The sequence below is a fragment of the Ochotona princeps genome, chromosome 2 (assembly GCF_030435755.1).
Source record: "Ochotona princeps isolate mOchPri1 chromosome 2, mOchPri1.hap1, whole genome shotgun sequence".
NCBI classification, from domain to species: domain Eukaryota; kingdom Metazoa; phylum Chordata; class Mammalia; order Lagomorpha; family Ochotonidae; genus Ochotona; species Ochotona princeps.
Genome location: NC_080833.1, coordinates 94609085 through 94630560, shown reverse-complemented (window position 1 = coordinate 94630560; position 21476 = coordinate 94609085). Strand labels below are relative to the sequence as shown.

At 43.6% G+C, this 21476-nt stretch overlaps 1 long non-coding RNA gene across 1 annotated transcript in view; it reads left to right on the top strand.

Annotated features, from left to right (window-relative positions):
- Positions 1-18240, top strand: part of LOC131479489 (uncharacterized) — a 55464-nt gene extending 37224 nt beyond the window's left edge. Inside the window, exon 3 of the long non-coding RNA XR_009244892.1 lies at positions 17965-18240. This is a non-coding gene — a long non-coding RNA (uncharacterized LOC131479489). The remainder of the gene's footprint in view (positions 1-17964) is intronic.
- The last annotated feature ends 3236 nt before the right edge of the window (positions 18241-21476 follow it).

Genomic DNA, 21476 nt, shown 5'->3' with positions numbered 1-21476 from the left:
GATCCTTCCTTGCTTCCATTCATCCATCTGTCACGATTTATGTGTTCATTTGAGTTTTCAATATGAATGTTACACTTTCATGGTCTGCTAGAAGCATAGGAGGTAGAAGGAGAGGGACCAGAAAGGAATGCGGGGTGCATGTTACAGTCCTAGGTGAAGGTCAGGACATTTAGCATTGTAGCCAGCTGCAGTGACTCAGGACTGCAGGGCACTTACCATCACATATGAAATGATTGAAAGAAGGCAGTGATATGACGTGTCTTCAGAATTCCCACCTACTACTCATTTGTTTGTTCATTAATTCTTTCGTCCAATTCTTTGACAACTAAAAAAAATTTCATTTTGTTTTAAAAATTTATTTCTTTTGTTGGAAAAGCAGATGTACGGAGAGAAGGAGAGACAGAAAGATCTTCCATCCATGGGTTCATTCCCCAAGAGGCCGCAATGGCCAGAACTGAGCTGATCCAAAGCCAGGAGCCAGGAGCTTCTCCTGGGTCTCCCACATGGATGCAAGGTCCCAAGGCTTTGGGTCATCCTCTACTCCTTTCCCAGACCACAACCAGGGAGCTGAATTGGAAGCAAAGCAGCTGGGACATGAAATGGTACTCATATTGGGTACCAGTACCCATACACGATCCCAGCACTCATACGGAATCCCGGCGAATGCAAGGCAAGGATTTAGCCACTGAGCCATTGCACTGCCCCACCCCCATACTTTTTGAACACTTACTGTATGCCAGACTTCTGTCACTAGAAGGCAACAAGACATCTCAATCCATCACCTGTGAAACACATAGTTATCTCCTCTAGCTGGCATTTTGAGCATTTCTAAAATCAACTGAGATACTGTGAACACTGATGTTAGTTAGTCTGACTGCAGTCATGAGGTAATTGTCACAGTCTGCCCAGGCTCCTACTTAGCCATAGCTGCTCATGTTGTCATGACTTCAATTGAGTTAAGTACACTGTTGGTAATAACACGTTGAGCTTAGTTGATATTTAAATTACAAAAAATTACACTAGGATTTGGCATTGAATTGCAAAGTTAGTGTGTTTGCAGAAGGCATGGAAATACTGGGATGTGAGTTGGTATTAGTGAAGCAAATATTTATCATCGGATACAGGATAGTACCTCCCTTTATTATCACAGCACATCAACAGGGACCAAGTGTTTCATGGGACCTGAGAAAGAAAGATATGAGCAAATAAAATTGGGTGATGTTTTGCTACTGCAATACATTCTGCAGAATCATCCAGGGTAAGCTAAGCAATACAATCCAAGGTTGGAGGGATTGTCCTGTATTTCAAAGCACAGGAGGTTGGTGGGACTGATTCATGGGTCAAAGGGTGATAGTGTCATCATTTAGTTGGCCGAGTTTTTCTTTGTTAGTGGTAGGTTACAAAATGGTGTGTCTTATAATTCAATGTGTTTCAGAGTAGATGTTACATGATAATTCTTGTCCTGAAGTGTGTAAACATTTCCCTTTTTGAGAAACAGACTATCATAACTGTAAGAATCAATTCCCTCCTTAGTCAATGAGGAAACTAAGTCTCAGGAGGTAGGTGGCTGGTCCAGGATTAGCAACCTCATCTCCCCACCCTAGCCCAGAATGCTAGAGGCAGAGGAAATGTATTTACTTTAGAGGAAATTTTCTGGCTTTGTGTTGAAAGAAGCAAGAATAAGTACAAATTGTATAATGGTTCAGTGACCCAGACTCTCCATGAACAATCCTTTGATTAATTGTTATTCCCTGTTGGAAGGACAGTAAACAGCCTCAACAGTTGCTGATCTTTGACAATGTGCCGCTGATGTATGTCCATCATCTACCTCTGCTTCAGCTCCTTAGTTACTGGTCTTGCTGGCTCTGTAGTTTGAATACTTCATGAAGCATACACTCTCAGTGTTCCTTTTCATTTTCACATGACATTTACAAGACACATGAGACAGTTTTAAATATATATGGATAACAATTCACTAGCTTATATGAGTTTTTTGGGCAACATCTATAAAGCTAAGTTGTTTTGCTGTTAGTTCTCTCCTAGAACCAGGATCGCTGAGGAAAGCAGGTGTCCACAGTTGAAAGAGTTGGATTAAACCAAGAACAAAGGTGACATTCATCCTGTTCAACTGCTGAGAGCACCATGAATTAACTTCCTACTTCATTTCTTCTGGTTCTTGCATAGAAGTAGTCTCTGTTTAGCATCTACAATTCCCAATTTTGGCAGGGAAATACAGTAGAGGGTGCGAGATAATGGTAAAAGATATTTTATTTTTTTAGTTGTGTAGTAGATAGCTGCAAACTTTTTTTTTTAAGATTTATTAATTTTATTACAGCCAGATATACAGAGAGGAGGAGAGACAGAGAGGAAGATCTTCCGTCCGATGTTTCACTCCCCAAGTGAGCTGCAACGGACCGATGCGCGCCAATCCGAAGCCGGGAACCTGGAACCTCTTCCGGGTCTCCCACGCGGGTGCAGGGTCCCTATGCATTGGGCCATCCTCCACTGCTTTCCCAGGCCACAAGCAGGGAGCTGGATGGGAAGTGGAGCTGCCGGGATTAGAACCGGCACCCATATGGGATCCTGGGGCTTTCAAGGCGAGGACTTTAGCCGCTAGGCCACGCCGCTGGGCCTGATAGCTGCAAACTTTTGCAGTGAGAGATTTATAGCAAGCAGTTGGAGTTCATCCTCTTAGAGTTAGTGTTTTAGCTGAATAACATTAGAACTTGTGGGTTTTTGTCTAGTTTGTAACCAGTGCTGCCTATCTATCTACCTACCTATGAGGCAGATGACACCCCCACACATATTCCATCCTTCCCCTCCAAATACTGTATCAACAGGTTTCCACACCCACGCCTGCAATGGCCAGGAACAAACTAAAAGCCAGGGACACAACCCATGTCTCTCACAGACTGGCAAAAAATCAGTAACCTGAGGCATCATTGCTGCCTCCCAAGTTTTGCACTAGCAAGTAGCCTGAGTGAACATGGAAGCCAGGAATTGAATCCATTCTAATTGGGACACCAGCATGTTAATTGCTAGGCTAAATACCTGCCCTAATTCTTTCTACTCTCTCTCTCTCTCTCTCTCTCTCTCTCTCTCTCTTTTTTTTCCTGTAAGTTAAGTAACTTGTCCAAGGACATACAGGTTTTTTTTTTTTTATTTTGAAATTCATTGATTATGTAGTTATAAAGTCAAAGTTACAGAGAGAGAAAGAGAGATCACCTGTTAATTCACTCCCTAAATGGCCACAATGGTCAAGGCTGGGCCAGGAGCCAGGAACTCCATCTGGGTTTCCCATATGGGTGGCAGGAGCTCAAGCACTTAGGCCAGTCCATGCCACCCTCCAACGCACACCAGCAGGGAGTTGGATCACAAGTAAAGCAGCCAGGGCTCATGATACTCATATGGGATGCTGGCAGTGCAGGCTACAGTTTAACCAAATGAACAACAATGCCGGCCTATCTTCAAGCATTTCTATTCTAGGGAGTGGTAAAGTCTGAATTCCAGTTTTTCTTCAAATTTATCTTCTGGAATGTAATATTAATGTGATGGTATTGACAGGTGGGACCTTAGACCCAGCACCATAGCCTAAGGGCTAAATTCTCACCTTGCATCTGCCAGGATCCCAAATAGGCACTGACTTTTCTCCTGGCTGCTCCACTTCCCATCCAACTCCTTACTTGTAGCCTGGAAAAACAACAGAGGACGACCTTGGGACCCTGTGCTGCGTCTGATGCTACTTTACTCCTGGACCTTTTTACACTGCAGAACTATAAGCAAGAATTCCATTGCTTGTCAATTACCTAGTCTCAGTTTGTTTTAACACTCTGTATGAACCAAAACTAATTTTTCTCTGGTGGTAAAATTAAATCAAGCACATCTTGTTATCTGTCTTGCCAATCAATTTTATGCACAATTTTCATAGTTAAGATATCCACTGTAGGGGCTCGGCAGCATGGCCTAGTGGCTAAGGTCCTCGCCTTGATCCCATATGGCTGCTGGTTCTAATCCCGGCAGCTCCACTTCCTCTCTGTCTCTCCTCCTCTCAGTATATCTGACTTTGTAATAAAAAAATAAAATAAATCTTAAAAAAAAAAGATATCCACTGTATATTCAGTGCATCTTGCTTTGCTTATCCAGCATTATTATGTGATCATTTTCTTATTATTAATACTCGTGAGTTTAACTAATAATAACTCTATCTGGCTGTTTACATACCACCATTGTTACACATTCTTATTTAATATTAAATTTACATTTGATTTTTACTTTTTGGTCCAGGTTTTTTCTTTTCTTTTCAGGGTTTTACTATTGTAAATAATGCCAAAGTGTACATCTTTCTGCATTAATATTTTTCTGAGTGAGATGTGATACCTGCAGAAATTGTGAAAATATGATTGGTATTTCTTTGAAGTACTGAAGGGGCTGGTGTTGTAATACAGCAGGTAAAAATCGCCACCGTTTGGCACCAATGTGTCATATAGGCGCTGATTCAAGGCCCAGTTCCTCCATTTCTGATCCAGCTGTCTGTTAACTGCCTGGGAAAGCAGTAGAGGATGGCACAAGTGCTTGGGCCCCTGCAGCCATGTGGGAGATTCAGAAGAGGTTTTTAGGCTCGTTGGTTTAAACTGGTTGGGTCACTGTGGCCATTTGAGAAGTGAATTAGTGGCTGGAAGATCTCTGTCCCTCTTTTCTCTCTTTGGAATAATGCTGCTTTCCTAATAAATAAAATAATTATTATTTCTATAAATCACTGAAGTGAAATGAGTGAGTTAGTGCCTGAAAGTAACACATCATGCTTAAGTTGACTATATATATATATATAAAGGGTTTGTTTAAATAAGCACGAACATGTATTTATCATCATGAAGGAGAACTCCTTATGTCAGAGAATAATCGGGCACATGTCCAGCCTCCTGGGGTGCGGTCTGCTCCTTCGCATGCTTCTGGGGCAGAGAAAAACACTGGGAAGAGGAGGAATTGAGGAGGTCAGTGGTGGTCGATACCTGGCAACCTCTGGACTGTGACCAGGACATACAGGCATCTCTGCCAGATCATTTGTGAAAGGCATTCTTTTTTTTTTTTTTTTAAATTCACTAACAAATCTTCATTTTTTTCAAACATGATAAATTACAAAATTGACACAGCATGGTCACAGAAAAGTTAGATTTTTCCAATAAATTACGTTAGGACAGTACATTTTCATATGAAAATAAGTTAGACATGAAACACAGTAATGTAGTTAGATTTTGGATCTATATCTTTTAGAAATTACTGTGAGATAGCACAACAAAGGACTTGCTAAGGGAAACATTCTCACCTGATAATAAGCAAATCCTAAAAAAAAAATGCAGGGCTAACCTGTGCCTTACATAGTACATATTGCTTGCATAAAAGTTAACCTCTTCAACAGGTTCTGACCAAAACAGGTTAAGAGGAAGAAAGGCATTCTTTAAAAATTTTTTTATTTTAAAGCATATATTTTTAACTTCATTGTTAGTTGTGATTTTTAATGATACTGTTTCAAGGGCACAGGGATGACCCCGCCCCCCCGTCTCCCACTCCTCCCTTCTGTTGTTTTCCCCAGTATTATTGCGATAGTGTCATCCTTCAGCAACAGTTAAAGTCCAACATTCTGCTATTTTGTGCTTTGTAGGTATAGACAGTGGTAGATAGGCTAGTATCCTATTGTTAAGGAATATCTAACAGTTTCACCGGGAGTCCTTTCATTCTGGAGTAGAGATGCGTACTGTAATGTATCTTCACTTCCCGATATGTTGGTCTCCATTATACAGTTCATCTAAGAGAATATATGAATATACATGTTTACTTATAAATCTATTTATCTTGTATTTTGCTTGGAGGTTGCCTTACATCAGAGAACATATGATCTTTGTTGTTTTGGGATTGGCTTATTTGTAAAAAAGCATTTTTCCCAGTGAAATGACATGTTCCATGAAGGAGGAGTGACTTCCGGATTGCGTGGGTCCTTGGTTCTCTTGCAGTTGTCAAGGACACCAGAAGAACCAAGCTGAAGTCAGAAGACCAGGCTCTGGCCTGGGTGGGAGTAATCCCCTAGCTTGGCACCCAGGATCTTCAAAGGACAAACAATTTGATTAGAAAGCTCTTTGGGCTCAGTTTCTAACACAGCTGTTAGAACACACTCCCTATAAACAGGAAATGGCTAAGGAAACACAACTGAGTACTTGCTATTTTTATTTTGTAAGAAACTATTAAAAAACCTGAGCAGAGGGTGGCATTTATCTGGAACATGCAGTTAATAGGCTACTGCTGTTCCCTGGCAGTGCTATTTTGTATTCTGGCCGATTGTGTGACCACTGCTACTTAACGGAGGTTTAAATATTCCCCAATTAAACTCTAACTCATTTTTGCCTTCCTAAGTGAGTGTCTCAGTGAAAGCACTTTAAGTCACGTAGCTCAGTTTTGATGTCCTAGAAAAGGCAAAGATCACTAAACCCTGTCCCCAAATCAAGACATGGTTGTGTCTGGAATGTGGACAATTTAGAGCTGACCAAAGGGGAACCATGCAAAATATAGGATTAGGGAGGTTCCAGCTGGATGAATCAACATCAGAAAAGGGTAAAATTAAGAACTGCTGACTTCTAGAAAAGTCTTAGCTGCCAGGCTGCCATGGTACTCCTCTAATCCTGTGACACACCCCTGCCTTCTCCCCTGTTCAGTCACAAAGACTCACCAAATAGTGGTTGTTTCACTCCTCAGGACTTTGTGCTGCACAGCCTCTGGAATGCCTCTGTCCCCCTCTTCATTCAGCAAATTCCTGCTCATCTTGCAAGGCTGAGCTATTATTACTTTTGTAGTGGTTGCATGAAGATAACATAATGCATTGAGAAGAACTTGACCTTCAGGTTCCATTTCTTACAAAATGAGAGACCTTGGACAGTTTATCTGAACCTCTGTGGGTCTGTTTCTTCTCAGTTAGTAGAGTTAACACCCCACTCACGGGAGTGTGGTATTAAGTCACACAACATATAATATGCTCATACAAAAGGCATATATAAATACTTGATAAATGTCAGTTTTACCCTCTATTCCCATATTCCTCACTTCCCTGAATTCTCCAGACAGCATCATTTGATTAAAAATCAAGAGTAGGATGAGTCTGAGCCTTATTACTGAGTCTGTAGTATCCACATGCTGTTCCAACCCTTCCTGTCTAGCTTCAGTTACATGGGTTCCAGATGGGAAAAGACAGGATGAAAGCTACTTATGGAATTTTCAGTTCATTTATTTATTCAACAAAAATTGTTTGTTTTAAAATCTATCATTTATTATTTGAAAGGCAGAGAGACAAAGATCTTTAGTATGCTGGTTAGATAACTAAATGCTTTAAATCGCCAAGGCTGAGTCAAGTTGAAACCAAGACTACATCTCAGTCTGGGTCTCCCGTGTGGATGGCAGTAGTTGTTTCAGTCCAGACCCTCCAATATGAGATGGGAATGTCCTAAATCATGTCCTAATTGCTGTGCTAAAGCCTCCCCTTCCCCAACATCTACTGAATGACATCAGATGGCAGCTCAGCCTATCACTCATGTTCTTGACCTGTTTTTTCTTCCTTTAGAATAGAATCTCTAGATAAGGTAAGATTTTGACTCCAAAACTATTGACATTTGGGCTAGATAATTCTTTGTTGTAGCGAACTATCCTGTGCATTGTGGGGCATCAAGCATCCCTGACCTCTCTACACATCGGGCTGTTGACAACTCCTCTGACCCCCAGCTGTGACAATCAGAAATGCCTCCAGACATTGGCTACCTCTGGTTGAGGAAGACTACCACCCAGCTTTCTTGCCTGAGTTGTTTTCTCTCCAGCTTTGACATTCAGCCTCTACTGGCTCTTTTCCTATGAAACATGCTATTTTCTTCAGTCTCTAAAGCTAAAACAGATCAATTAACCACAAACAGGGTTTCTTGCTTCATGGCCAAGCTCTCTCAAAGTAGGGCCTGCCTTTCCTGCGATTTTTCTTCCATTTTGTACCTGCTGCAGAGAGGGAGACTCCTGCCACACCTCTTCAGCAAAGTTCCTGGCAAAGCGCCCTCAGACGATGACAAAGCCCCACAACCTCTTTGCCATGCTCACCTTGATGGGGCTGTGATGGATGACCTGGGACCCTTCTTCACAAACCCTAGCAGGAGCTCCTTTGCTCTGCCTCTGAAGTCCTGGCATTTCCCAGGGTTTTATGCTCGGATCTCCTCTCTTGTCTCTTCCTGGGGCAGATGGAGTTATTCTTCCAGCTATCATTCTTAAAAATGTATATATTTGAATGAGCTCTTCTATTCACTGGTTCACTCCTCAAGTGCCCGCAACACTCAGGGGCACAGAACTCCCTCAAGGTCTCCAATGTAGGTGGGAGCACTTAAGCCGTCAGCTGCAGCCTCTCAGGGTGTGTATTAACAGGTAGCTGAATCGGAAGCAGAGCCGATTCAAACTCAAGCATTCCAATACTGGATGCACGCATTGCAAACAGCAATTCAATGCACACAATGCAACCACTGCACCAAGCTCCTGCCCAATCTCATCTGCCCAGGGAAGCACAGTGAGAGCATCTGGCTTTGGTGATACCGACTAGGTCCCCCAGCGAAGATGTTCCTCTGGGCTACCTGCTGATGTCAGGCTGAGTCGGCTTCAGTCCCTCCACAGGTGCTCCTTATGCCTCAAGGCTGTGGGACCACAGCAAGCAATGGGCCTTACAGTTTTATTTATTAAAATAAAAAGTTGAGTACCAAGAGATCTATTGAATGAAAAGGTTTTACTGAACCATCGCAGAATACAGGGCAAAATATAAGACAGTTGCTGGGACAAATTTCCTATGCCATCAACTCACTAGCAAGATCACAGAGCCAGGATAGTTTATAATGAAAATTTAGGGAGAAGAACCCTGGACCCTGTGCTGGCTAGGGAAAAGAGGGGTGGTCCTGGAGGACAGCTCATGGGGCGTGCGTGCTGCTTCCAGTGGGCTCTGTGTGAGGGATGCAGCATTCTCCCAATGGCTTATCTTCAGCACAAAGAAAAGGAATGTGGAGCAATCTCTTGAGTCTTCTCTTTGTTGCCTTAATCCTCTAAAACTCCCCTTTTTATTCCCCCATTCTTTCATCTTCTGGCCCCTTGCTTATGTCATCCCAGAATTCTTTCCTTATCATTGTAAATGAGATAAACTCCATAACGTACTTGGCAGGTGTAGTTATTCAGTACATGTTAACTCCCTTTCCCTATGTGACATGATACAAAATATATTTATTTAGTCTTTGTTCCCAGGTTTTCATCCTGAAACTCCTAAAGCCCCTGAACTGTCCTGAGCAATAGGATCACTTTTTATTTTTTATAATGAGCCCCTTTGATAACTCCTGGTTTTAGACTTAGGAGATGATTGAAGGTAGGACCCCCTAGAGAGCCTTGGAATGGACCAGTCATCAGGAAGATCCTGTGATTAGAGGATTAGAGGTTGGAACTTTCAGACCCACCCACTGACCTCTGTCAAGGAGGATCATTGGGGCTGGAAATCAAGCTCTAGGAACTCTGGAACCACCAGATTTGATGAGCCTCTATCTGCTAAACAGGTGGAGATGTTGGGAAGGTGTGGTTTCAAAGATGCTTTACATATTTATCCATATCTTCTCGCAATTATCCTTCCATCTGGTGACTCATCTTTCTTCTCCTCCTTGCTCTTCTTCTCTTTCTCCTCCTCCTCCTTCCTATTCTTCTTTAAAGATTTATTTATTTTTATTGGAAAGGTAGATTTACAGAGATAAGGTGAGTGAAAGATCTTTCATCTGCTGGCCAGAACTGAGCCCATTGGAAGCCAGGAACTAGAAACCTCTTTCGGGTACACTGTTCCAAGACTTTGGGCCTTCCTCTAATGCTTTCCCAAGCCACGAGCAGGGAGTTGGATGGAAAGTGGAGCATGTGGGATGTGAACTGGCACCCATAAAGGATTCTTGCATATGCAAGGTGAGGATTTAGCCACTGAGCCATTGTGCTGGACCCATATTTATTCTCAAGTGTTACCAAAAATAAACTGGCGAAACAAATGATTTCCTTAGTTCTGTGAGCTCTTCTATCAAATTAATTAAATCCAAGGAAGGGAGGATCCTGGGTTATAAGTAAAGATAGGAGTGTCTCTGACTGTTGATTGGCACCTGAAGGATGTGGGGTAGGGGAGGCAGTCTTAGGAGGAAGAACCCATATCTGTGGGATGTGACACTGTCCCCAGGCATATAGTGAGGAATCCAATCATAAGATACCAAGTTGGCTGGAGCTTGCTTGGTGGGTAACCAGCCACCTCCTCCTCCCCACTCCTATCTAGTCACAGAATTGTTCTTGCTGAAAATTGGGATTAGAGAGTAGGAAAAAAGTTTATTCCCCCATATGCTGTCTTGTTTTCTCTGAACGATGCACTCTTGAGCATTAAGAGTTGTGCACTGTGGAGCCGACCTTGTGGTTAGCAGGTAAAATCTCTGCTTACTATGTTGCCATTCCATATGGACACCAGTTTGTATTCTAGGTGTCCAATCCAGTTCCCTGCTAATGACATGATAAAACTAGAAGATGGTCTAAGTGTTTGGTCCCATGCCATCCACGTAAGGAACTTAGAAGAAACTTCTGAATTCTGGCATAAACTTGACCCTGTCAATTGAATCCATTTGGGAAGTGAACCAGTGGATGGAAGATCTCTCTCCCTTTCTTTCTCTCCCTCTCCTTCTGTAACTCGGACTTTTGAATTAATAAATATTTTTTTAAAGGAGATGTGTATTGGTAGTAGTTTTTAAAGTGATTTTGAAGAACCTGGATGCACAACAATTTCCCCCCCTCCATGTTCTTTAATTCTTTTTTCTATTGAAGACAAACTATTTGTGCAACTAGAAAAAAAAGTTTCATCAAAACAATTATCCACATACACCTGACCATGCCATTGCCTCTGTTGTCTATTTATTGCCTTCATGGTCAAGTCCAGATCTTTTAAGTGTGATTTACAAGGGCTTCTGTGTTTTGCTTTGATCTAGTTAGTTGACTGTTTCTCCTGGTCTGCCACCTCCCCCACACATCCCACACTGGCAACTGTAAACATCTCCCAGAGCCCTGACCAAACCATGCTATTGCTTATTTCAGGAGAGGATTCTGGGCTTGGAACCCCTTATGCTTACCCTTCCATCCAATGCCCACGCTGGACAAATATACACTCAGACCCACATTCCCGGACACCTGCCCAATTGCCATTTCTCAGAACTCAGTCCCATCGCATCCTCTCTGAGCCCATTTTTTTAATCAAAGTTTCCCAACTGAAAGTAAACATGCTTTGCTTTGTTGCCCTTTGCCCAGGGAAGCCTTTTGTCAGGGTGCCCAGGATGCTGGAGTGCATTTATTTCTCGTGTCATCTTGTCTCTCTCCTTAAGGACAAGGACTGGCTCTTTTATTTGGCATATTGGGGATGCTCAATCAAACATTAACCAGCTGAGTAGACTTCAAGATAGGAGGAGAGAAGAGAAACAGGACTAGAACCTCCACCTGCCTTTGTGTGGCCTGCTTCTGCATCCTAGAAAGAAATGTGATGAAGTAGGTGATGGCTACCAGGGCACTGGAGACGAAGGGCTGGGTCTGCTCCAGACCGGCATGTCCCCCAGGCCTCAACCTGGAACAGGAGGGGCCACAGGAGCCAGTTAGGTCACCGGCTGGCAGGATTCCAGCCCACCAATGGCACACCTGGACGGACATTCCTTACATAATTGGGGCATAGACAACCTCTTTGCCAGCTTTACATGTCTAGAGGAGTACAAAACTCCTTAACTCGTATCTCAACTGCTCTTTTTCACCTTCTCCGTCTTCGCTCCGCACTGTGTGAACAGGGCTAGGAACGGATTTTCCAATAAAGTTTCCGTGACAACTTGCTGATCTTATTCGACCAGTGGGAGGGCGGTTGGCGGTCATCATCTAATAGTAGGGTAGAGAAAGGAGAAACCTTAGTAGTGAAAATCAAGCACCATGCAGGCTTTATCTCTCATTTAATCTGTGATTTATTTGCAAAGAAATAATATTACCTTTAAAAAAAATACATGAAATTGAGACTTCAGAAAGGATAAGTGACTTAACCAAAGTGAAGCAGTGAAGCAGTCAGTTTCCCAAGTATATATTCCTATTCCAAATACAATAATGTATTTGATCCTGCAGTTTCAATGAAGCCTTCAAAATCTGCCAAGCAAGAAATTGCCCTCAGGCATCATCTCGACCACTTAACTCACAAGAAACCCAGGTTCTCACAAAAGGGTATCCTGATGTCAATCGATTAATCTGAGTTTTAATGCCCTGAAGTTTTTGACATTTTTTCTGGATCCATTCTCCAGTTCTAGAAAAACACTGAAAAACATGAACTTCCCGCATGCAGCGTCCATATCTGATTGTCCTACAGGAATATCCTAAGATTCAGAGGACAAAGGAAATCTAACCTGGGTTGGATCTGTCTGGGAGAGGTCTCTACTGGGAGTATAGTGAGGTTCCTGGTGAAGCTGGGTGGGGTTGGCTGCCTAGGAGGGATCTCTGCTTGAAGCATAGTGAGGGCCCCAGTGATGCAGATCTGAGGACTCCAGGAAGGATGGCCAATTTAGTTCAACCCAACGTTGAGTGTGCTTCCATAACCCCTTTTCCCAAAGTGCTGGCTGCAAGCCCACGACGAGGTTCCCTCCTGGCAACTTTGCTAATGTTTCTGGAGTCTGACTGAGGTCAGGTGGCCTCCCAGCTGGCACCAACACCCATTACACACTCCAGAGATAAGGAAATCCAAACATTGAATGACTGGAGCAAACAGGGCCATAAACACACTCACTCCCTCCTCTCTCCCTCTAGGGCCTAAGCCCTCCAAAAGAGCAGCAAAATGCCACTCCTGGCTCTATTTGGATAGTAGACAAGAGAACTGAATACAGCCTGGCTTGGCCTCTTTAAGGTTACTTTAGCCCAGAGGGTTTACCTCCAAAGAATGTTTTCATTTACCCCTGGCTGGCTCAAGTGCTTTTCTTCTTTCTGCAGGAATCCTGTTTCAAATAACTTCACCTGCTTGCTTGAACTCCTTAATCTTTTGGCCCCATATTATAGAATTAGAATTCACACACACACACACACACACACTTAAGTGGCATGTTATATATGCATGCATAAGGAATTCAGTTTAGGGAGTATTTTCTAACCACTAGATGTATTTAATTTTGTATCTCATGTACTCAACTGATTTAAAACTTCCCTTGAGATTCAACAAGTCATCTCTTCAGTGATGCTGTGTGTGGTCCTGTGAACATCAGTTGAGAATCAACTGGGAGCTTGCTAGAAATACAGACCTTCTGGCCTCACACTAGATTTGCTGAATCAGAATCTATGTTGTAACAGGATATGCAGGTGATTCACAGGCACCTTACCATTTAATGGGTCCTGAACTAGAATGCTGTTGGCTGATACCTAGTCCTTTTGTGTTCCCAGTTGTGGCGAAGAGTACAGGGCAGGTTCAGTTCTCTCTGTCCCTCAAGACCCTCACATGCAGATAGTAATTACTTACTGATCCCTTTTGCATGTTTTTGTATATACTGCATGCTTTAAGTACCCTGCTCTGATTTTAAAAAATGTTTATTTATTTTAAAAAGATTTATTTATGTTTATTGCAAAGTAGGATATACAGAGAGAAGCAGAGACAGAGAGGAAGATCTTCTATCCATTGCTTCACTCCTCAAGTAGCCACAAATGGCCAGAGCTGAGCCGATCCAAAGCCAGGAGCCAGGAGCTTCTTCTGGGTCTCCCATGCAAGTGCACTGTCCCAAGGCTTTGGGCCATCCTTGATTGCTTTCCTAGGCCATAACCAGGGAACTGGATGGGAAGTGGAGAAGCTGGGATATGAACCAATACCCATATGAGATCCCGGCACAAGCAAGGTAAGGGCTTTAGCCATTAGGTTACCATGCTGGACCCTCCTCATTAATTTTAAAGAGAGTGTGGGCAGAGGTGGAAAGAGAGAAAGACAAATAGATGATTGACTGATTGATTGACAGGGAAAGAATCTTTCATCTGCTCAGTCATTCCTGAAATGGCCCAATAGCCAAGGCTGGGCTGGTCCAAAGCCAAGAGCTTCTTCTGAGTCTCTCATGTGAGTGCAGGGACCCCAGTGCCTTGTGCCATCCTCTGCTGCCTTCTCAGGCCGTTAGCAGTAAGCTGGTGCTGCAGGGAAGGATTGGTTTGCTATGCCAAGGCACTGGCCCCTATCTAAGTAGCATCCTGACCACTGAACCAAATTAACCCCTAGGAATTTATTTGTTTAGTCATTATTTTCTTTTATTAGACACCTACCATATGCCATGCATTGCAGTGCACGGAGGGTGTAGAAATTGGTGTTTGGTAGATTTAAGAACATTTTTAGAGTTTACATGCTTATCTCACTCATTGCTATAGAGATCCATTTTGTGTAGCTATATGTCATAATTTCTATGTTTTTCAGGAGGGTAGTATAGCAGGGTCAACTTCCAAACAAAACTAGATTCTGAATCTGTCTTCCCATAACTCTGGGTTATATTATTTTGGGTGAGTCCTACAGCTATTTCAGATAGTGATTAGCTGATCCTAATATGACTGGCTCTTTCCTGTTACTAGTCAAACTTCTGTACCCTAGGAATTCCTTTATTCCTGGGTAAAATATGAGAGTGGGTTCCCCTACCAGTTCCTGACTAGAGCCAGGATAGGATGGAAGGTGAGGAATCAATCAGACATCCACAGGATGGGCCTGTTTTCAGATCTGCATCAATTGCCAGGATGGAAAAACTCCAGTACTTCCCCGGACTGTCTCTATTGCTGAGATAGAAATACCCTGACTCGGCCCATTGCCTGCAAAGGTAGGAACTGAATCAGGGGCTAAAGGAAGCTTTTAGAGTACAGCCCGTTCTCAAACTCCCCACGAATAAGATGATGTCTTGAGTCAGGGATTCCAAAGTTCCAAATACCCAGCCACAGTGAAGAACAGGGAGAAACTCTGATAGTGCGAAGTGGTGGGGCAGCCCAGGCAGTCCTCTCTGAGTCAGCCGTGTTGGAGCTGCTGCTCTTTAATGCAAGGCACGTGGCGCTGTGAAAGGCAGCCAAAGCCCATGTGATTGGTGACAGCAGCATGGCTCTGCTGACCTGCTCCGACGCTTTCCAGGGCTGATGCATGGAAACACTCCTGTCATTTATTTGCGGCTTGTTCCAGCGCAGCTTTTGACTAGCTCCTGCCCAGAAAAATGGCAGGGTTCATCTGCAAAGGTGTCACGTACATCAACCCCGTCTCTTGCTCTTTGTGGTTCTGTTAACTTCTTCTGTGAGGGGCTGGGGAATCAGCATTTGTGAGGGAGCTTCATATTTCACTACCTCAATGAAAGCTCTCAAACAAGGAATTTGGTTTCTGAATGAACAAACAGCAAAAATGCATGACACTTTGTTCATCCTTTCTGCCAGCTCAGGATTTGTGTATGGAAGTGGCCATACGTTGTCTGGGCAGAATGGCTTGTCACAAAATCATGAGTTCTTTACCATCTTCCTCATCTCAAAGACATGGCATTTCTTAGCAGTTTTCAGTCTCTTATGATGCTTTCTGTGCTTCACATCCATCAAGGGGTTACCATGCGTAATTAGCAATCTACAATGGACAGCTGTGCTCCAATAAAATGTACATTTATTTTTATGAATCATAGAGTTCCTGAAATCCCTGGGATTTCCTAAGCACCAGGATTGTCTTCTATTATTCACAAAGAACACTTTCAACCATACCTGTTCATGCTAATAAGGAGACTCGCTTTGGAATCCCTAAGTTGGTTTCAAGGTAGGTGCTTGTCATCAGAAAGACCATAGGAGGGGACAGAAGAAATGAATTGCAAAAGTTCCTGAGCTATAAGACTTGGGAGCTTCTAGAAAGGTGACCATACTGCTGTGCTGGGAGGGCCAGACACCTGGACATAATGAGGACACTCTGCTGTGTTCCCGGCTCAGGGCAGCTCTTCCAGTTCTGAGTTACATGTTTCTAAAATGAACTAGTAAATGCAAGCAGAGTGTTTTCCTGAATAGTATGAGTCATTCTAGAAAGTCACAGGACTTATTAAGGAGTTCCAGGAAATTCTGTATCTATAGTCAGCCAGGTAGAAGCATAAGTGGCTTAGATACTTAGAGTGGGGCAATCTTGTGGGACAGAGACCTTAACCTCTGGTTAGGGTCTATGCCCTACTCCTGTAGCTCACAGTGGAATTGAACTGATAGACACCTCGTTGGCATTGGAACATTGGAGAACTAGTATAAACTCCTCTCCCTACCTCCTCCTCCAACATCTGGTATTAGAAAACATCCTCAATAATGCACAACATGCTAAGGACCAAGGGGAGCCAGGAAAAGTAAAATGTGGGTGCTCATTCAGAGTTTTCTATCAATTGTTGGCAGTTTAAATGCATATGAAAAATTATTTCTAATTCAAAATTTTTTAGAACTGAAAAAATTTTTTTAATTAAAAAATTGTTTTTATTTTTGATTATTTTTACATTGTTGATCAGGGTGGGAAAGACTGAGGGTTAGGGGAAAGTGGGTGTGATCATTGTTTCCAAATTTTCCATTTCTTCTTCCTATATCTGGGAGAAAGGGAGAGACAAGGGGAGAAGCCATACCCAGCCTCCCAACCACTTCTGTACCGGGGGATGAGGAACGGCCTCCCAGTGCCAACCTAGGGTCCTGATGTGGTGCACGCTCTGAAGGTTCTGTCCAAGTAGTTTTGATAGTTCTGAAATGTTCTGAAATGTTGTCGATTTCACTGATGCAAGGATGAGGGAACCCTTCCCATGCCCATTGTCTGGCACAGTAGATTTTAGAGTCTCCATTTGCCCCAATTTTTGCTGTCATTGTTTGGCTGGGATAATTGCTCAATTTTGTCTGTTCTCCTTCATTTGCTGTGGCACCAGATGTCCTGTGCAGGCTCCAATGGACTGCCATATCTTCCATGTGTATCTGTGTCTGCTGTCCACTGCTGTCTCCTCCACAGAGGAGGACAAGCCCTCTCAGGTGGGCCCAAGGACCCAGGCCAGGCATCCTGGGCCCCACCGGACATCCAGCCCCCAGTGCTCATGGACCTAGCACCAACCACACATGCGGGCCAAAGTACACGAGCCAGGCGACCCGGGTCCCATGACATCAAAACCGAGAAGTAGAGTACATCATGAAGATTCCGTCTGATACGCAAATGCCTTTTAGCTTCAATACAGTCTCACTCTAGGGTCTAGGGCAGGCAGAAGCAAGAAGCAAGAGGCAAGACCTATACGAAATTAAGAACAAGGGTTAGGGGTGAGGGAGAATGCTGCACTGTGCCATACTGGGCTAATCCTCTACCTGCGAGTACCAACATGCTATATAGTTGCCTGTGTGATTCCCAGCTGCTCCACTTCAGATCCAGATCCCTACTTATGACCTGGGAAAGCAGCGGAAGATGACTCAAGGCCTTGTGCTTCTGCACCCACATGGGACATCCTGTAAAGCTCCTGGCTTCCAGCTTCTGACTGGCCCAGCTCTGGCCGCTGTGGCTATTTGAGGATAGAAGATTTCTTTCTTTGTCTCTCCTTCCCTTTGTCTCTCTCTGTAACTCTGGCTTCCAAGTAAAAATAAATCTCAAAAAAAAAAAAAAAAAAAAAAGACCAAGGATTGGTTCCTGCTATTCCTATAACACCTGAGGCTTGGTGTAGAGGGAGAGGACTGCCCTACTGTTCATCTGCAAAACTGACACAGTTGCAGGAGCTGGTGCTTATGAGTTGCTCAAGAAGCATTTGAGATCCCAATGCAAGATAAGTTAGTATTATTTACATGTCCCCTGGGAGATTAGGAAGTCTTAGGACATTGCAATTTCCTCCCTCCTGACATCTTTTACTCTTCTTTTCTCTTTTCTTCTTGTCCAAGCAGAATGAAGAAACACCACAGAGTAGCTTCCTCTAACTGGGGAGACTTTTAAAGATTTCTTGTCCTCCACCTGCAAACACCAGCATCCTGTATGGGTACCGATTTGTGTCTCAGCTACTCTATTCCACATCCAGTTCTCTGCTTGTGACCTGAGAAAGCAGAAGATGGCCCAAGTCCTTGGGTCCCTACACCTGCGTGTGAGACACGGAAGAAGCTTCATGGCTCCTGTCTTTGAGTTGGCTCAGCTCTGGCTATTGCAACCATTTGGGATGTGAGGCAACCAGGTGGATCTCTCTCTCTGTGTCTCTACTTCTCTCTGTAAATCTGCTTTTCAAGTACAGTAAATCTTAAAAAAAAAAAAAGATTTCTTGTTAATCAGAACATGTTAGTGAGCCCTCTAGACTCCCAAACACATTCATGGCTCCCCAGATGCTAAAGAGCCTTATGAGCAGGTAGTGTTGCTGCTTGGACAACTCAGGATGAGCAGAAGACTTCCGGGACAGCCCCTGGCCAGTGTGCCTCCCATCTCAGAGAATAAGTCCTTCCTGGCCCAGAGACTCTCAGGTCTCTGAAGCTCTTGAAAGTGAGCCAGGAAAGATGACATCTCAATACTGCACAGGTAAGAAAGGGGTGTAGGGGTAATGCAAGCTATCCCCTCTATTTTAGAGTTCAGAAATATGACTTGGTTTGCCTTAGTTATTGTACCTAGGACAGTAGTTGAGCTAAGTTATCTTTATAAGGATTACCAAGTATCTGTTCAACATTGTTAGGTTACCTCCTTTGCCCATAAACAGAGAATCACTTGTTAGTTGTGAATATGACTCTCAGTGGGTGACCTTCAGAGCAGCCCAGGGGTGCTAACATGTGAGAAGGAAAGGGTAGGATTTAAGGGAGTGAGAAGATGTCAACCACAGTTCTTGCATTTCCCTGGAAATATGACAGGGGAGGCACAGCAGTGTCTGCCTGCTCCTGGATACTCTGCCAGGAGCCAGGCATGGTGAGAGACTGACTGTGCTTATTCTAGGGTCTTTATTTATCTGTTTGGACTGCCATAACAGAATATCACAGACTCGGTGGCTTGAACAACAGAAATGCATTTTCTCAAGATTAATTTCTGAAGATGAGATATTCAGAATCCAAGTGCAAGAAAATTCAATTGCTGGTGAGCATTCTCTGGCTTGCTCACAGCCTCTGCCTTCTTGAACTGTCCTTACGCGGCCTTTGCTCTGTGCCCTGCAGAGGGAGGAAAGCAGTGAGGATGGAAGAGGAGACAGATCCAGTGAGTGAGCTAAAGCAAGAGACAGAGAAAGATAACTCTGGTGTCGCTTCCTGCTAGGACACCAGGTTTTTTGGGATCAGGATGCCATCTTTATGACTCCATTTACCTTTAATGATCTTCTTAAAGGCCCAATCTCCAGATACAGTCACAGGAATTTGGGGTGGGGGGCACAACGCAGTCCATGATATGATTTTCATTTGTCTTTATGGAGAATCTGAAGGGATCACAAAGCAGTTCTTGGCAGTGATGGAAATTTTAGCAAAAACAATGAGTTTATTGTTCAAGGTTCTCCTTTTGGCTGAAAAATTTCTCACTTTCAAAGAACACAAAATATTTTACCTTATAGGTGTTATCTACATAGGGTGTAAGCGGTCAACACATCCTACACATCCCCTTTGTCTCCCTAGGATGATACCCTTAGGGGAATTGAGTGTCCTTCCTCTGGGTACCCAAGATCCTCTGTGGGTAGAGCTCTCATCCTTATATTCATAATGTAATTCTACAGTGACCTTTCTACCTAGCTCCTCCCCTGAGTGGGGATCTTCTTGAGAAAAGGCTCCTGCCTCTTCTCACTCATGTTTATTCCCCAGTGCCCTTCTCTGTTCTCTGTTAGCTATTTGGCACATGTTTGCTGGATGAAATAAGGACCTCCTGAAACTACTAATACTAAGCAGATATAACACCAAGAGAAGGCAGCTAAAAAAGCAGAGTTCCTCATTTGCATGAGGACTTATTTAGTAATTCTGAACTTGAGAATTTGTTATTCATTTTCTTAAAGGGACTCCTCTTCCCCAAAAGTAACAATGTACAACTACATTAATCTTATGCCTAACAAAACCTGACTATGCTTCTGGGATGCTGAGATAGAGTGTGGCTGCCTCCAACATTTCATTTATTTCTTCCCTGTATGCTGCTGGGTGGGAGAAAAGCACCTCAAATACATTTCTCTGTCCCTCAGAGTGTTTCTTAGAGATATGATCTTGTCACACAGCCACCCTTTAAGCAAGAGAAAATGAAAATTAGAACACCCTGACTTCAAAACACAATGCTGATTAGGACAAAGCAAGATGCCCCAGGGATTCCAGGCGCGTTTTCCTCCCAGCAACCCTTACTCAGCACAGCCACTTGGGTCAGCTCTTGCCCTCCCTGCTGCTTTACAAGCTCAGTTGTCCTGTAGGAACTCAGCTTCTTAGCTAGGCACGGGGGTGTGGGTAGGAGTCCATTCCTCAGAGGGACTGCTGGGAAGTCCTCCTGCCCTTTTGCCCTTGCCCTTCTTCCTGGCTCATGCACAAGCCCGTCGGCCTGACCTCCCAGCAGCATCTCACTCTCCACTGTCACTGTGCTGGCCTTTGGCCTCCTTTTTCACAGCCAGTGCTAACTACTGTCCCCTCCATTCTCGCCATTTTCAAGTCTTACTGCACACCACAGCCAGAGCAATTGCCGGTTGCTCCATGACTTGAGTCCCTCAGCTCTGGCTGTTGTTTAGCTCTCCTTCCTGTCCTCCTCTGTCCTGTGGTTACTTCAGGACTCATCACATTGAGTAACTTGTGATTCCTCGAAGCTGCCATGTTCTCTTTCTGACCTTTGGCATGTGTAGCTGCTTCAGCCCATCTGCCGCTTGTATCTCTGACTCATCTCTTCCACTTTCGGTTTAGAGTAGTGCTGTCCCATAGCAACATGTGAAACATGCTTGTGAGGTTTCTAGTGGTCACATAAAGAACATGAACGCCTCAAAACCTCAGTAAAATCCTGTAAGACACAAAGGTAAAGAGAGATAGAGCCTTATCCAAATGGTAAGATTGCATTTCATGGAAAACCATTTGGTGCTGGTTTAGTTTTATGCTTAATTAATTTTGAACATTTTATTCCACAGTCATACTGGTCTCTTTTCATATTTTTTTATGGGGTAATGGATTGGTTTTGTTTTTAAACATTTATTTATTTATTTGTGAGGCTGGTGTGGTGACATAATAGGCTAATCCTACACCTGTGGTCCTGGTTTGAGTCCTAGCTGCTCTACTTCCCATCCAGATCCTTGCTAGTGGCCAGGAAAAACAGCAGAGGATGGCCCAAGGGCTTGGGATCCTGTACCCATGTGGTAGACCCAGAAGATGCTCTTGCCTTCTGGCTTCAAATCAGCTCAGCTCAGATCTGATTGTTGGGAATGACCAATGAATGGAGGAGCTCTCTCTCTCTCTCTCTGTCATTCCTTCTCTCTCTGTAATTCTGCCTTTTA